This window comes from Rhinolophus sinicus, chromosome 16, assembly GCF_057876585.1.
Source record: "Rhinolophus sinicus isolate RSI-liver-muscle chromosome 16, RSI-T2T, whole genome shotgun sequence".
NCBI lineage: Eukaryota > Metazoa > Chordata > Mammalia > Chiroptera > Rhinolophidae > Rhinolophus > Rhinolophus sinicus.
In genome coordinates, this window is record NC_142516.1 from 39,006,870 (window position 1) to 39,019,612 (window position 12,743).

The following is a 12,743-nucleotide window of genomic DNA, read 5'->3' on the forward strand; positions in this document are numbered from 1 at the left end:
AATTTTGCCAAATACTTTTTTACTTAGTTCAGGCAAAAAGAATGAATGTAAATTCAAGGTGAAGAATGAAATATAAGCCAATGCAGATAAATAAATTAGTTCATGAGGTAAAGATCTCTGATTCTATTTTAATCTAAGTCTGGCCTGAGTATAGATATGGTTTAGGAGACGTCTGACTCTATTTTTTTCCCTTTGAAACATGTTTTTGTTATTGGCTATTGGGGCCTAAGAGCCTTCACAATGGCATAACTTATTCAGCTTTCTTAAAACCTCTTCTTTTCCTGTTTTAAAGTCTCTGATTCCTGGTGGGCTTTTCATTCAGTTCCAACTTCCTATATGATTATCTGCTTCAAACTGTCAGAAAATGTGCATACCGTGTTTCCCCGAAAATAAGACCTAACTGGAAAATAAGCCCTACCATGATTTTTCAGGATGACATCCCCTGAACATAAGCCCTAATGCGTCTTTTGGAGCAAAAATTAATATAAGATCTGGTCTGATTTTCGGGGAAACACAGTAGGAGAAATGACTGATATGCTCTGAGTGATCAGACTGGCTCTGGTTGCCTATCTCCATTCACTTCATGTTCTTTTTGATCTTTTTCCTCACTTCCTCCAGGGCAAGGATTTTCAAGAATAATATCATTAAGGCTTTACATATTAGCAAGATTTACCATGTATTCAAGTCTTTATCCCTGGACGTGGGATCTGGGACAAGGCGAGTTATCACACTGAGACTTTGAGATGATCAAAAAAACTATTCCCACAAAGACAAAACAAAATATTTTGTTATTCTATTTCCTTCTCTCCAAAACCACTGTCCTTCTGTTAGTGCAATGGTAATGTTATTTGCAGATCAAAAAAGATCAAGTCCCTGGAAATATCCATAAGTGGAAAACCCTGGAGAAAGAATGGTGCGCCATTGAATTTCTTTCCTGTTCATGAAGTACATTGCTTTAAGACTAGAAATTTCTTGGATACATGTTTCAAATTTGTAAAGATTATCAGAGAACCAGAGTTCCTATGTAGATTGAACTACATCTCTATTTTAAATTGAATATCCTTGATAGAAATTCACATGCTACCTTTTAATAGGATTGGTGCAGCAGCCTCCAAAGTGTTCCGCTAGCCCCCAGTTTCTTCCAACTCCAAACCATTCTCTATATAGTAGCACCCAGAGTGATCGTGCTAAAACAAAAATCTCATCACTTACCTATTCTACTTAAGTAATTGACTAACTCTTAACTCCGGGACACAACTTTCCTTCCTCCTGTTTTGCATTGTAGGGATTGATGTCCTTTTACTTCCTCAGTTACACCATGCTACTCATTTCCAGGCCTTTACATGGGCATTTCTGTCTTCCTAGAATGACTTTGTTCATCTACCTCCTCCAAATAACTCCCAATCCCCATATAATTAAATTGTCATCCTGCTTGTAAGTAAATACTTGTCTCCCCTTCCTGTCTGCCCCCGTGTGTCCTGTGCGAATGTGGCCCTGGTCCCACTCAGTTCCTCCAAGGAGTGAGTGGGCAACTTTGTCCATGACCTGCACAGGGGGAAGGGAGTAGACAGGCACTGTGCCTGCTAAGCTCCAAATTTAAACCACTGTTTCCAGAGGCTGAGGGGAAAAAAGTAATCCTTAAAGATTAACATATGCCTGTATATTCCTGATAAATACCTGTGGTAGGAATCTATGAATATGCAGCAATCATAGTAATGCCAAGCATGGGAAATAGTTGCATTAGCTAACCTTGCCTCAAAGACAAATTCTCGTCCTAAGGCAAGAAATTAGATATAACATTTATTGAAAATGAGCACATTTTCTTTGTAATTTTCCTTAAAAAAAAAATCCAGATGGATTTGGAAATGGAATTACAGATAATGCCACATAAGCATTCCTAATGTTGTCAGCTCCACTGGGATGAAGTGTCTCACCCCAACCCCTCAGATGGTCAATTATGACTTAAATCCTCTTGAAAGCTCCCTTAAGACTCCATCACTATCTAATGTCAATTGTTCAATTACAAATCAGGTTTCAAATGTCTCCAAATTCTGCATATTGAAGAGGTAAGTAGAAAAATATTTGAGAGATGGAGAAGGACCAGATCAATTTGGACTTTCATTAAACTACACGTAATTAACACAGAACAGATGCTTCCCAATTAATTGTGCTGGCTTCAAACCCAGGAAAATCTGTACTGATTCTCTTGGACAGAACTTAACAGGGGGAAAAACTAGTAAAACCAACACATAGTCTATAATAATTTATAAAAAATATTACCATTATCTTAAAATACTTATATGCCTTTGTGCATACCATAGAATTAAGTGTTAAATAGTTATTTAAACAAAGAAGTTAGTGAAACACTTCCATGTAAGAGTTTAAGATTTAAAACATATAGTATTGATATGGACATATGAAAAAAGGACAAGTACTAAGTTAGGTATGAAATAAAATCTATCTATCTATCATCTATCTATCATCTATCTCTAAAGAAAGAACACTTTATTTCATATATATATGAAATATATATATATGAATTCTAGGGTATTCCCAAAATACTACTACAAGAATACAATTTTAACACCTTAAAAAATACACACACACACACTCACACTTTCTCATAATAAACAGAAAGGGTCATACATAGGCTCGTCTACTAAAAAGAGACCAAGGCTTTGTCTAAATAACAATTCCAAAGAGAATAAAAGTTTTGGAAGAGCAAAAATGAATATGTAATCATTACAATGCCCAATATATTTTCTAGTTTAAAAAAGTTAAAAAGATTCATCCTTTCCATTGCTTCAAAATTATAAATTTTTTGGAGTTTTTACAGATCTGTGTATGTATAAATGTCTAAAATCACATTAATTACTTCTATCATAATGATATGAACATATTTTGCTTTTAAAAACAATCATGGTTTCATTTCCTGTGTTAGCATGTGGTCATTAGAGATTATGCAAATATTTTTCATATAAAGAAAGCAGAAAAATGGTAAGAATGGAAATTTAAATGGAAAAGAAGATAAAGATATATACTCTATTCAACTATACAAGCACGTACATACAGACATGCACACAAACTAGTCTAATGTATGCCAAAATATTCATAGTAGATACATGAAGATGGTAAAAATCAAGGCTTATTTTGATTATTTATATTTTCAAATGTTCTACAATTCTGATCTGGCATATCGCTTAAAATCTACAGAGTTAGATCTTTGACTCAATCTTCAGTTCTGTCATTCACTAGATATCTGGCATTGTATAACTTACATAAACTAGCTAAAACTCAGTGTTAATATTTATAAAGTAGTGATAATAGCCCCTATATCATAATACTGTTGTAGGAATCCAACTGTATGAAAAAACCTAAGAAAAATACTTACCAAATTGCTTAACACTAAACACAAAATATTTTAGTTGTCATAATGATGATGATAATGCAGATTACAATGAAGATATAATTCATTTTATAGTGATAATAGATTTGATATAAAGAGGATTTGGTTATCTTAAGGACCAACAAAATTGACTTATGCCAAAACTAGAATTTTATGACTTCTGCTTGATCACTTAGTTTATTGGACATATTTGGTAGCCAATATACATTTGTCAGGTACTCATTGAATCCTGTAAATAACCACTAAAAGAGTGCCTAAAAAAGACCTTTAACAAAATGCCAATGTAAAGCAAGCACCTGTAAAATAGTAATCAATAAAGAACTTGATTCTTGTCATATTGATAAGTTTTAAGAGCTCCAAGCATCCTTCTCTGGACTCTTCAACTTCTTTAGCACTTATCAAAGCTGAAATATGAGCTCATCTACATTGAGTATATAAATCCCAAAGATACCTATTTCTACTAAAAATGTTTACATTGAAGCTGGAGACAAAATATTTTATTTTGCCAGTCCTGTCCTTTGTATCATTAAGTAAGATAATGGAAAATAGCATTCATTAATCATTTATTCAGTAATTATTAAGCATTTACTATGTATCAAATATACGAGGCAGAGTAGAGAAGGCACACATACTCATAGACCCAATTCTCACAGATATCAGATTTTAATGTGGAATACATAGCAAAAAATAGAAAAATCACTGCACAGTATGATAAATATTATGAAAGGGGTGGTGCAGGCTGCCCATATGGGAAACCCCTGTATGTGAGAAAGGGACATAGACGTCTTTCTGAAGAAACTGGTGTTTAAGTTGAAACCTGAAGAATTACGGGAAATAAACTAAGTGAAGAAAGAGGGGGAAAGATAAACAAAATAGTATATGCACACGCCTGGAGTAAAAACAAAAGAATGTGTTTTCTGGAAACTGAAATATAGTATAGCCTAAGAAGAGTGTGGGAAATAATCAGCTGAAGACGTTAGCAAGGAGTGGATACAACAGCAAACCTCCACTATAATGGATAGCTAAATATTACAGTACATATGAGATGCTTTCTGAAAATATTCACTAAATATGAGCTCAGAGTCAAAAATAACAAATATGTAAAGAATGCAGTGTAGACAGCTTTAGAAACAATGACATTTATTGTTAATCATTGCATACATACTAGGGGTACATTTCCCAGGGTGCCAATGAAATGTATACCCATTTTAAGAGATATTACCTTAATGTATGTATACATTTCTTTGGCACCCTCTGTATATGTGTCAGTCAGGGTTCTAACAAGAGATAGAATTCACCCCAGACGCTTCACTGAAACAGAATCTACTTACAAATGTATTTTAGGGTTAAGTGCAAACAAGTTATGGTAAAGCACCCAAACAACTAGCAAAAGTAGGATGGCATTATAACCCAAAAGCTGAAAAGACCATGGGAGGAAATAGAGTATCAGTAGCTTGGTGAGAACTGTAACTCTGGAGAAGAGGCCATTCAGCAGATACTGCTGTAATGGACTGGACAGATAAGTTCATCTGGAGACATGTCAAAAGCAGGGAGAGAGTAGGAAGGAAATACCCTGACCTTGTCTTTCCCCACCTCTTTGATCTCTTGCTAGGATGTCCCTAGCAAGGGAGTCTGGGAGATACAGTCCACATAGGACAAAATCCTGGGAATACAGGCCAGGAAGAAAGGGAGGAACATGAATATGGGGCAGATTTGGGGCGATAAGAGAGGAACTATCACACATACACACTAAATTACTTTCTAAAATGTTCTGTTAAGTTTGTAAACCAGCTTTAGAAAAAATGTTACCTTTGGAGAACGAGAAGACACTGGCTTTTTTGAGCAAGGAAAAGAGATTCAGCCCCACAGACAGGACACAAAAATGGAGGAAAAAAGAAATACTTATCTTTTTTCTCACTGAAATGAAATTATGAGAATGTGTTATGGTGCAGCTTTTTATGCCTAACTTTATTGTTAATGTATTATTTCTTAAGAAAGTTTGGGAACTATATGGCAAAATAGTAATATTTGTTAAATCTAGGTAGTAAAAAATGGTGCTGGCTTTCTGTACTTTTCGTATTTTCATGTATGAATAAATTAGTCTAGAATTTAAAAAAAAATTTAACAGAAAACATTTTGCTAGTTTAGCATGCTTGAAATCCCTCTAGACTAGTGGATTCCAAATTTTAATGGATCACAGATCCCTTTGAGAAATTGAAGAAAGACACATTTTTTTCTTTGCAACACCTTGCCACAACCTAACAAAAAGTCATGCATACATTTAATATATAAATTCACAAATTATTATATAATTTCAGACTGGCCCATTTTTGAACAATCTTTGGGCCCATGTACTCCAGAAATAGTGAGTAAGCCCCCAATAGACAACAAATACCTTTAAAGCAAGGCTAAATAAAGATCTTCAGTGTGTTATATAATGTTTGACAGGAGGAAGGTTGCATGTTTGTTGAATTGACTGAATATATACTCAAATATATCTGATAATATAAAAAGCATGTTTTCATTCCGTCCATTTACACACCAGGATACAGATATATGGCAAAACTTTCTAAGATCTAAGTAAATAAATCTCAAAAGAAATTATGTTTTTGTAGGTAGGAAATGTGAGATAGGTATGTTTTAATTTTTTTCGCTGGGTCTCAGAACAGAGAGACAATATTACTGCTTTTTCTACCTCAGCGCAGAGGTGAACAAAGGAAAGGATAAAAGAGTATGGATCTTCTTGCCTATTGTGGGTGAAATTAGATAAAGACCCAAGATGGTGGTATAAGTCTGTGTCTGAACAAGAGTTGGAAATATGGGGTGTGTGACAAATAGGGGAAGACAACAGAAAAAAATATAGTAATTAGACAAATAGACAATTAAAAAGTAAAAATGTCTGATCATGAAAAAAAGGTCATGGGTTTAGTTGCTTTAAAAGGACATACTTGAGAATGAATGTCTAATGACAGATGTTATACTAGACCAGTCAATAGAGTGCATGGGAAGTAGGAAGCAGATAAGATGCAAACACTATGAAAAAGAAGAAAAAATACAGAACAATGCTAAGAAGCATGTGACAGACAGTAACATTCTCCGGCCCCATTATGCTCCATTGCAACTTCTAAATCCATGCAAGGATGCTGCCACATCACGTGCTCTGGTGAATGAAATTTCCTTTGGTGTTATATTAATCTAAGGTAAAAATGTAGATTTTATACTGTTTTCTTTTAAAAGAAGTGTCAGTCTTAGGGTGTGGCCTTCTTGGTTCTACTGCCCAAATCCTCTCTTTATTTATGGATTTATGGGATCTGCGCATAATCATGCCCTTATTTCAAAAGAAGTGTTCTCATCTTTCCTTCCCAGCAATAATGAGCTTTAATCAATGTCTAAATGGAGAAGGCTTTGCCCTTCCCCAACAAATGCAGGCTTTTTTTCCATAGTGGAGATAAGGAAAAAAATCAAGTCAGAGCTATTCCCCTTCCTTCACTAATGCTGTTCCCTGTTCCTAGTCTGTGACACAACAGATGCTTATGTCTTTTTCCAACCTTTACTGTGAATTCTTAGTGGTTTCTGAGGAGAAAGAGTCTGCAAGAAGATGCAGACTCCCCCAATTTCTATGGCCCCCAGGAGTTTCATACTGCTCCATCAGCTTGAATTTCACTTTTTTCAATTTTTCAACTATCGTAGCTAAACTCTTAGCAGTTTCTGGGTGTTTCTATCCCAATCTTAGTGTGTACTTGCATCATTCTTCCTTACATTTCTCCACAGAGATGGGTCAGTTAGTTGCTATGCAACATCATCTCTCCTGTGGGTGAAAAAAAGGTCATGTTTTTGGAGTGAGTCTAACTTTTATTGTAAGAGTGAGAGAAACCCTTTTTCTAACTTTCTATATCTTCAGGGCAAGCCAGAAACCTGGTCAATGAAATATTAGCTGAAGTGAAATATCAGCAAGTGTTTAGTTGCTGATTTTTAACCCTTCAGCCTGCTTTGATTCTGCTTTGATTCTCAGAAGCATGCATCAGTATAGATGTGCCATAATGTAAAAGGAAGACAGTTGTCCTGGAGAACTGGCTATATTTGTAATAAATACTGTGAATGAGCAAACTTTGTTTTAACCCATAATAATCATAAAGTTATTCATCATAGCAGCAGGGTCTGGCATGCTCTGACTAATATAGCATTTGAGCTAGGATATCTGAGGTGATGGCAGAGGCACAAATAGTAGAACCCAGGCAGAGATAAAGATGTATTTGTAGCATAGAGGATGAAATAAGAACCACAGACCTAGGGAACTTTTTCTAGGGCTTCGGGAGTCTAGAGGAAGAGCAGGAGCCCAATCATTAGGAACGAAAGTATATGGCAAAGACTAATTAATAGAGTTAATGAAATAATCATAGAGATTTAATAATAGTAAAATTGCAGGCAAAGCCAAAATACATTGCCTTGAAAATAGAAACAAGGTAAGAACAAGAACAAGCAAAACTGACTCAGTATGAGTAGTAGATTGTCCAGTTCCTCCTGATTCCCAGTATCTTGGATTTCTTTCTAGAGTGGTTAATTGGCCCCAGCACTGAGGGCTACAAGGATATACCACAGAAAGCCAAAGGGTTGGTTTAGTCCAAACTATGACTAAAAGCCTCTCTTGTGGTAACAATCCCTTAAATGACAGAATATACCATCATGATCAAAATGCCATCTTGAACTTCTCATTCTGTGGCAAACAGCTTGAATGCTAAGATACTACCACTCGAAGCCATATGTCTCAGCGTATGCTCTGCCAAGGTGTCTGCTTACCATTTGCTCTATCTCTACAATGCCAAACACCCAGGTGAGAAGTGAAGTATTTAGTTAGTGTTTCTAAATATCCAGATGTTTGGCACTAAGTAAGTAAAATATTTGAATGCACGGCAGCTTTTTTCACTTTTTCATCTGACTTTTTGGCATCATATAACATAAACCATTGTGTAGATACTTAGGACTAGGAGAATATGGAACCTTGTCACAAATCAGCACAAGTTTTTTCTAAAGTATTAGATGATCTTAGCCTTGTAATTTTAGGCTTTAGAGGACATCTGATGCAACTTCCTTCAAATGAATTTGTGGGCTCTCTGTAAGTAAACCAAGGAGACTCTAGAGAAACCTGTTTGATATCAGGAAATATTAACTTCCAATCTCTGGCTTTAGGTTATAGGCATTTATACAACTTCATTCAAAGAGCATTTGTTGCGTGATTCCTCTGATCTAGGGCCTGGGAGTCAAAAAAGACAAATATGGTATGTCCTTAAGGTATGTCTGTCTCGTACAGGAAAGAAAAAAGGCAGTCATATGGGAAATGGAGAGAAGAGGACTGCTTGGAGTGGTATTTAAGACATTGAGTCCAGAAGACATTGACTGATAAAATATATCTGCTTAAGCATTTCTTAGAACTAGGCAGATAGATGGTAGATATGACACCAATTTTCTCCCCCAATTAATCTGCATAAAACCCTTAACATTATAGGTATTCTCACTTCCATTTTATGGCAATTTAGAGGGATTGAGAGACATTTTCAAGGCCCTACCACTTGAAAATTCAAAGAGGATAGTTTGCAAAACAGGATCTTCTCCCTCTGAACTTCTTTCAATGAATTGCTTTGCCTCCCTTCCAATGTCTCTGACAAAGCTCAGGTCCTCAGTGCTTTGAGGTTTTCATCCCAGTGGATGATTAGACCTTGGGGAAGACTTGGATCCCAAGACACTTGGAGATTTCTCCTGATGAAATATAAATTAATCAAGAAAGCCAAACCAGCCAAAGGAAAGTAATAATACATAAAAAGAATGATTGATACTAAAAGATGGAGGAGAACTTAGCCTCCAACATTGGAAAACCAGAAAAAATGAAATAGGCATAAATGTTAAGAAAAACAGACAAATGTAGTCAGATAGAATTGGGCTGTTTCCTAATCAAAAGAGCCCATTTCCCATCTTGAGGGTGTAAGGAAAAAAAAAAAAATCTGGACTTAGATAAGGAGATATTTTATTCAAAAAGACTACTGCAATAAGCAAAATGTTCTGATCTTGGCATCCGTATGTGTCTCAAAAGTCAAACAGATGTCAATCAGACCTCAATAAAGTAGTTTTAAAAAAATCAAACAGAAAAAAAGGCTTTTCTTTTATAGAGAGGGGTAATTGGGGCTAGCAGAAACATTTAAATGAAAATTGAGCAAGTGAGGGAGTGAGCAGACAGCATGATAGAGGAAGACTAATGGGAAACATTTCTGGCTGTGGTCAGCAGATTCTCAGGATGTGCTATTAACGGGAGATGTTCTGCATTTTAGTGCTGGTTCAGACTTAGGAACAAACCAAAGTTCTGGGGCCTGTAGGGAGGAGAGAAGTCTGACTACAGTTTAGTTAAGCCAAGTCAGAGGGTAAGAAATGGGCAATTGGAAACACATGGTCAAGAGCCATCTTTGGTATTGACATCTGAGAGAATCATCTATTTTACCTGCCAAGTTTTACTTTATCTCTAATACCTTTGTCCCTACATTGCAGGCTCATTCATTTCTCTTTCCAATGCTGCTATGGTTATGAAACCCTATTATAAATTGCAATATTTAGGATCCTAGTTGCCCAACCTTGACTTCACCCTACTGCTGAACCAGGTGTTTCTGGATGGAAGCATAACAAACCCACCCAACTCTGAGCCGTTCTCTGCCAGATATGGGAGTCTAGTGCAAGCTAGCTGGTGGATTCTCATGAAATTGTTTTTTTGTTGTTGTTTTTGTGTGTGACTAAGCCTTTGGCACTGAAAGCCCTGTTGGATTACATTTCCTGGATTTCAGTTTGGAACTGGAACATTCCTCAGATTTACTCATTTGGGTCCTGATGGAGCAACATTTTGAAGTGGATATCCTGACTCCTTACCACTGGTCTGCTGAGACTCAATGACCCACTCCTGAATTCCTTGGAAAGCTTAATTTACAATGTAAATGACTTCACAGGGAACAGTGGTTTACTGTCTCTTCGTGTTTCTGGTAAGAGACACATGGTTTCTTTGACCACATGGAATCTTGCTTGCCTCTGATCTGATGTAATCTATGGTTTTTACAGCTAATAAAAACAAAATCCCATCCCTCCTACTAACATTTAAAACTGAAATTGTCATAATTAAGTAGAAGATCAATTATTTAAATGCATGTTTTATTCTGTAATATAAGTGAAATGTAAGATGCAACAAAGCTTGTAGATTTCCCTTATTTTACTATTCCTTTTTTTGCTATTTTAGAGGAGTGCAAAAAAACAAAGAAACAAACAAAAAGAAAACAATAAACTGCCTGAAGAATAGTTTATGATCTCTTTAATTTACCTTCTCCTTTTCCATATTGGGGCTATTTCTTTTACACTTTCTCCTTATTTTTAGCTTTTATCATGGTAATCGCTACTTGTAATCCACATCTTCTCTTATAGACATTTAATTATATACCCAAAGAAGGCAAGATAGTTTCCAGGGACTGTACAGGAAAGTCATTTTGGATTAATGCTGGTCTTACAAGTACAATATGCAAGTTATAATGAAACACATGGGGGTCTGGATAATTTACTGCAGCATACCAAAGACCATCATATATATCCCAGAGGTGAAGGCATGGAATACTCAAAGTTCAAGAAGGCAAACTGAAGAAATACTTTTTATATCTAAAAAACTCTGATTACAATGTGCATCTGGGTTACTGGCAACAATTTTAATTTCCTGGGTTTGTCAAAAAATAAAAAGAAAAGGAAGTAATAAGAGAAGGGAACACCATAATGTCAGAATGCGGTCATGGATAAAGCTATTGGCAGTAATTCAGGCATGATTAAAGTTAAAGAGAAAAGAAAATAAACTATATAAATGATACGATGTTTTACTTCTGTAAATGAATATTAGAAAACTATTGAAAAGTTCATTTCCTTCAGCCCACCATATATTCTTCTGGTGAGTGATTCCAAGCACATCTTATTTACTGTTCTGCCTATTAAAACCTATCATTTTATAAAGGGAAACCATGTCTGAAGTTGATCAAGAGTGAACAGTCATTACCTAGGGGACAAATATAATTCCTACCACTATTACGTACTTTACTTTAAATGAGGAATTGTGTTTTTTCAATTATTGGGTGAGATAGGAAGGCAGCAAACAAGGCTATAAATCTCTGGAATTCACTTTATGGTAATAACACATTAAACACTTGGGCAACTAGAAATCACATGGTCAAATAGAACTGAGAGGATTCACTACTGTATAATTCCATAAAGATCATGAACACAACAGGGGAAAGAAATTGGCTACTCAGCACCAATACTGCTCTGTGTCTTACCTATTTGTACAAACCTAGGTTGGCTGAGTGAAGGATATCACCTGCTGTGTCAAAAATAGATCACAGTGCTTAAAGTTGATAATAATTGACAAAGAAAAAAATGGGCCGCAAATGACAAGATGCCTCAGAGGATTATCAAATTTATTATCTCGAAAAGATTGGATTTTCACAAGACTATAAAATGGGAAGAGGGAACTGAGGAGAGTGAAAAAAACTTAGACAGTTAATTGAATTTGTAAGACACGGTTGGCCGTCAACAAAAAGAAAATCAAGGAAATTACATGGGTAATTCAAGGAAAAAGGACAGACACAAAGCTTCTTTAAAGCTTTGTATTTTCAGTTTATAGTTCTATGTAACTGTGTGTGTGTGTGATTTTTATTTGTATATCCTGATGACTAGTGTTGTTGAGCATCTGTTGGCCATGTATATCTTCTTCGGAAAAATGTCTAAAGTTCTTTGTCCATTTTTGAATCAGGTTATTGGGGAGGGGGAATGCTACTGAGTTATGTAAGTTCCTTATGTATTTTGATTATTAACCCCTATCAGACATATGGTTTGCAAATATTTCTCTCATTCCATTAACTGCCTTTTTAATTTGTTGAATGTTTCCTTTGCTGTGAGGAAACTTCTTAGTTTGATGCAATTTCACTTTTTTATTCTTGCTTTTGGCCCTGTGCTTATGGTGTCAAATTCAAAAATTTATTGCAAAGACCAATGTCAAGAAGCTTTCTGCTATGTTTTCTTCTAGGAGTTTCATAGCTTCAGGTCTTTCATTTTGAGTTGATTTTTGTATACGGTATAAGACAAGGGTTCAATTTTATTGTTTTGCATAGGGATATTCAGTTTTCCCATCATTTATTGAGGAGACTATTGTGTATTCTTGGTGTCTTATTGAAAATTAGTTCACCATATATACACAGGTTTACTTCTGGGCTCTTTATTCTATTCATTGATCTATGTGTCTATTTTTATGCCAGTACCGTACTATTTTGATTAC